Below are 6,177 nucleotides of genomic sequence, written 5' to 3' on the forward strand. Positions count from 1 at the left end.
CTTCTTGTAATGATGTGAGATGATAAAATGCTTACATAATGTGGTGAAGTGAGGCGAGTGGCATGGACATTGTGACATAGTCTTAGGCTATGACTATTGGCCTTCTAATGATTCTGCTTCCAAGCCACGAGTGACCATGTGTAACTAAAACTGTGAATCAGGGGGAACTACTGTATCAAGTAAGAAATACTGCTTGGAACTTGTTGCAGTACACGGTCTTCATTATTAATGTGCACATGCTTGTTTACTGGCCATGGATATATTTCATTCAAACGTGTGTTCTTCACTTCCTGGGATTTCTGATGACAAAGTGTTACTGATGCACCCTTCTAGGTGTGTAGAGCACTCTCAGATTTTCAGGCCAAGTATGTGGTTGCTATTCTTTCATCTGTAGACTTATGGCGATGGAAATTTAGATCCGATAAACCCCCTGAAATCTCACATGTCAGTATGGAATGGGGAAAAGCCCCAGGCTGGAGACTCAGCTTTTCCAGGAACTATCAGGTGACCATGGAAAAGTCAGTGACTCTTCCTTGGCCTCAGTTTCCAAAGCTATAGAACAAGGAAACTGATTGTGAAATGGCTTGCAGATCCCTCCCTGATGTGACAGTCTCTGATTCTATGACTGCCTCGTCACTGCCAGTGTCACTTGTGGGCTTCTGTGATGCCTACCAACATCTGCAAAAGTGGAAGCAGTGGAGAATGACAGCAAAGATCTAAGGAAGAAGAGAATAGGATCAGCTTCCTCCACATCCTCGCTTAACCATATCAGGCTTTGGGAGAGAAATTTCTGTAGTAAACCCTTGTCAGGTGCACCCACCTATTTGTACCGCGACCTCAGAGCCACAGCTGTCACCTTGAAGGAAAAGAAAATTGTTCTGAACGATTCTGGGAAGGGTGCTGGGGAGGATTATTTGTGATCACAGACAAACTCAGAAATATATTTGCTTCTTAATCCTTTGAATAAATGATTCATAGAATGCGTGCATTTTAAGGAATTGAATGCTTTTTGTTGTTTTCCCGGAACTCTCCATTTCTGAACAGTCTCTAGAGGCTAGTAATAAATATACACAGCCATAGAGTGAAATGATCATGAGAATGCCCTGATGTGTCTGTTACATTTGCTTTAAAAAAATTCATTAATAAATAAACATATTCCATAAATATGCCAGATAAAACAAAGGTAATGAGATTCACTTTTAACAAGTCAATACTAAGAATAACAAATGATGACTTTTTCAGGGATTTTCCTGTAAGTTTCCTGAAAGCCTCATAAATCTCTTCCATCACCTACTTTTATCCTACTCCTGATTAAAAATTTACCCTCCTAACAATTAAAAATCCACAGTCAATTATGCAGAGTTACAGAAAGACATCACAGCAAAGAATCATGGGAATGAGTCTTCAGATAGTTCAAGCTCTCTTAATGTCCCAAATGACACAAGGCTGCAACCCTAGGTCTCTCCTCAGGCCGTGGTGTGGAGGGGGGATGGGCAACAGAGACGAAGTGTGATTTAGGAGAGTTAGAAATGTGTTGTGCTGAAATGACTTCCCCACCAGTACTGTCCTCTGCGCCTGCAATACCCCCGGTGTATGGTGCAAAGTAAGGACTCAAAGGAATGAATTACTTAAGTCAAAGTACAGGGTCACACTTGTTTTCTCAAAGTATATGGAGTATAGGACAAGGATGGAGAAGGGGATCCCATTAGGCTTCCACAGCTTAATTAACATACCCTCTAAACTTATAGCAGCCATGAGAAAAGAGAACAGATTTAGAATCTTTCAGACCTGGTTGAATCTAAACTCCATACTTAGAAACCAACTGTGTGACCTTTCACAAGATATTTAATATCCCTGAGTCTGTATTATATTCTCTTCCACCAGGTGGCTACAATAATGGCTAAATCACATGATGTTTGAGAAGTATAATAAAACATCATATGTAAATTACTTAGCTCAGCACTGAACATAGTAGATGTCCAACACATGTTTAGGTTTTCCTCTCGACTCATCCTGGCACACTAACCTGTTGGCTTTTATTTTAATCCCGGTTCCTCTAGTAACCCAAGTAGGAAAAAAAATGTTTAACAACCTAATGAATTTTTTTCTCCTATTAATTTCATTGCATAGTGATTTACCAATTAAAGTTTGTGTTATTATTTGGTTTTGGAACTTGATGGTTAGAATCTAGAAGAAGGAACCATTCTAATATACAAAGAGTTTCTGTCTATACTGTGGTTCGGAGATGTGCATTCACCTTTTTAAAGACTGATCTTTGCTTTGGGAAAATCTTTAAATGGCCCTTTAACTGTGTGGATCTGAAGGAAGGTACACTATTATTGTTCCTGGTACTTCGAAATGACCATTGACCTGAATCCAGTGTTCAACACTGAGAGACATTTTGTTTGAAGAATTGAAACATTGCTAGAATCAACTGAGCCAAAGCCATTTGAGATTTCTTGCCTTTTTTGAGGGTTTTGAGGGAAGGGTACTGGGAATGTTTCTTAGCTCTGTGTAACTTTAGAGGGCATTGTACACACTGCTGCATGTAGTCTGGAGATTGCAAAAGAATCTAGATTGAATAACTAGCAAAAGATAGAAAGGAATGGTGCTTCCCAACAAAACAGTCCTCTTAGCAGAACAGAATCCTTGGAAAGAACTCAGCCTGGGCTTGACATAGTCCAACTTGGACCTGAGTATCAATTCTCCTAAATGATGTTATTAATTAATAATTAACTATTAACTCAGAATATACCGATATCAAACCTTTACACATCCTTGTGCATAGGAGTGGGATTTCTCTGAGGGAAGTGGATATTTCTCTGGTTAATTATTGAAGGAAGAAGAAGTAAATTCTGGGACAGGAACCAAGGACTTGGGAGTGGCGCTTAAACTTGAGCCACTGAGCAAAAGGCTTTTGCTCTCTCTGTGCCTCATAATAGCCTGACATAAACTATCCTACCAGTAATTCTTGGAATAGGGTCTCTTCTGGAGTCATGGCAGAGCACGGGAGCAGGCCATGAAGAACCACTATGTCCAGAGCAACAGCCAGGATCAACTGAAACAGTCATACAGTAGCTCTGAGAAAGATGCTGCCTGAGAACAGGAGAATTTATTTAAGAACACAAGCCAGACAGCACCAGGGGATGGCCTTGGCCTTGGGAAGGCTAAAGGCTCTTCATGCATAAACTGGAGGCTCAGTCAACATCCTTTGAGTAATAAAGGAAATCTAACCACATCATGTATTCATAGACTGCTTAGGCTTGGATATTTAGTCGACTCATGAATCACTTCCCTAACCATGCTCATTTGAACTGACTTGATTAAAATAGTTTCCAAACTAATTCTAAAGAGCAGAACCTGAACAAAATGGAAACCTTCTGTACCTAATCACCCAAATCTGGCATCCCATGTCAGCCCACCCAGTGAGCAAGCCTAGAGTTTTTGTGCTTGCTTTTAAAAGACTTTTCCCCCTGCGTTCTGCCTTTTAACACAAAGAACAAGAAAGGAGAAAAAAATATGTGGAGCCCAGTCCAGTCACGATTTTTATTCACCAGATACAAATTATTTCTGCATTATAAATTCAAACCTGAATTATGCATTAGAAGCAAAACTGGCCCTGTGTTTTATTCATAAGGGGAGATGGTGAGATCCCCCAACCCTAGCTCAGTTGGAAAGAAGGACATTTCTGCGAGGCTGTTCATCTTTTGCCTAATCACATTTGCAGACACCACCTCAGCAAAATAAAGCAGAAGAGAAAATCACTTTGGAGGCATACCTAATGCACAAGATAAACACAAGCTACTGGAAAGCTGGGTAGGATCAGAAACAAGGAGAGAAAAAAAGAAAGCACAGTACAGTTGGAACAGAAGGAGGGAACCACACACCAGTCAGCAGGGGAAATCACTGCATTTCTTTGAGGCAGGTGCACTGAACATGTTTGTGTATTAAATCATTACTGAGATTTCAAGAGCCTATATAAGGCAATGCCACAGATTGATTCGCATGCTATTTATAATTCCTTAACCATGTTTGATGTTTTGCAGTCAGAAAAAAAGATCATGGGAATAGTTCACTGAAAAAAAAACACAAAACATATTTATTTAGTTTTCTGCTGAATGAAGTGGCACAACTACCATTTATACTTTTCTCCAACACCATAAAAATGTCCCCATTTGTTATGCATGACACTGTATAAAAAACAGTAAGAAGACAATTCTTGCTTACCCCCTTGTGCAAGAGCAGAGGAAATGGGATGACAATCAGGCTCCCCACTAAACTTGTTCTGAGGTCCTATGCAAGACTCTGAGGGAGGAGACTATGGTAATGAACCTGTGAGCCTTCAGACTCACCCTTAGCAGCAGCCTCAAGACTGGGAACGAGATGCTCAAATTGCCCTTAAACCCTGTTTCTAATAAGCTTGGCCTGAGCTTCTTCACAAACTTTCTTGGAAATGGAAGTGAGAATGTAGAAGCCCTGCCTAGCACTCAGGAAGCTGGAGGCCTACCAGCTGACTCTGGCTCCAGCTCCCTTTGGAGCCCTGGCAGGAATTCCTGCCTTTAACAGGGGTGTGTCTGAAACAGGAGCCTCTGAAATTTCACAAAGCACTTCGTTCTCTACCACAGCTCTGCAAAGCTTGTGGGAGCTCTGCACTACAGGGTCATAGCTGCATTTTCCCATTGCTTCTGGACAGAGTTGAAGAATCCCTATAGTGGCAAATAATCCCCAATCTTCAACCACCACCTTTGCTTGTGGACTCAGACGAGTGAGTTACTTCTTCTGGAACTCTTTTCTCACTCACAAAATGGAGGGATTGTTCTGGGCTCTCTGAGGTTCCTCCCAACTTTGAAACCCTACCCCTCTAAGTTTTAGTATGAAATAAATCATGTCCAGGGCTGCTAAGAAGATAAAAGAGGTGATGAATATAAGTATGCTTTATTACTTACTATCCGAGTGCCAGGCATTTCCATGGGATGCATAGTCCATGATACAACAGAAAAGAGAAGCCACAGGGATCAGTTCTCCTTTAGGCTTCTCTCCAGATGCACCACATGTGGGAACCTCTAGTCAATTGTATTTGAGCTCCATCACACTTTTATTAAAGTTCTAGGTATGTCTGCACATAATTTGCATATCCACACAGTTATGCATTTTGCACCAGGTACTTGGCCATATTTTCCCCTGCATACTCTCATGCAGTAAGTTAGTACACTCGGGCATCACCAACTGCCTTAGAGGAGAGGTTGTCTTTGGGGGATTTCCATGACCAAACATTATGGGAAGGGTCACAAGGTATGTCTGCTAGCTCTGACTTCCATACCTTAACAAACACGACTAAAACAAATCTGCATGTGTGCCCACTTCCCAGATGAAGAGAGACAATGAAAAAATTGATACTCCAATAACATCATTCAGACAGATATTTGGAAATAGCCGGATATTTGATTTTATTCAGACAACCATTGTTGACAGGTTTTTTCACAGTATTTTGGCAAATGTTTTCAACCTCTTTCAAGACTAAGCCCCATGGAAATGACTGCACCGTTCCCAAGCTAAACCTTTTAAGAAGTAGCTCTTCACATTCAGTAATAGTCCGTTTTTTTCCTCTCTGGTTAATTCTGAGTTGTACTCAGAATGTCTTATTCTCCACTACATGCTGAAGTTGATTAACGCTGGTATGGTGCAACACTGTCCATCTTCTACCCAGAGGCTTGCTGAATTCTCAACCAGTTCAAAGTTTGCCCAATGGTTGCCAAAGCAGAAAGCGAGTATCCAAAAGTCCAAAGACTAGAGGTGAGCTTCCTGGGTTTTAATCCCAGATTGACCATTTAATTTTGGAAAAACTTTTGTCGGTATGCCTGCAAATATTTTATCTCCTCTATTTTGCCTTTTCACTATTTCTGAGTCTCTTGTCCTGATATTTGTTTCTACTTCTCTATAGCTTTGCTTGTTTCTCAATCTATCTTTTTATCCCATTGTGATGTTTTTAAGAGAATTTTATTTATTCAGCTGTATCAATTCTGTTATTCAACCATCCACTAATTCCCTTATTTCAACAATTATATTTTCAAAGTCAAAGTTTCGAATTGATTCTTCTTTACAATTGCTTGTTCCTGTGGCATTTTTCAGTAGTCTTCCATATCTCTGTGGTGATGTTAATTGCACTTATTTTGTACT

This window comes from Herpailurus yagouaroundi, unplaced genomic scaffold (assembly GCF_014898765.1).
Source record: "Herpailurus yagouaroundi ecotype Mexico unplaced genomic scaffold, PumYag 203, whole genome shotgun sequence".
In the NCBI taxonomy this organism is placed as follows: domain Eukaryota; kingdom Metazoa; phylum Chordata; class Mammalia; order Carnivora; family Felidae; genus Herpailurus; species Herpailurus yagouaroundi.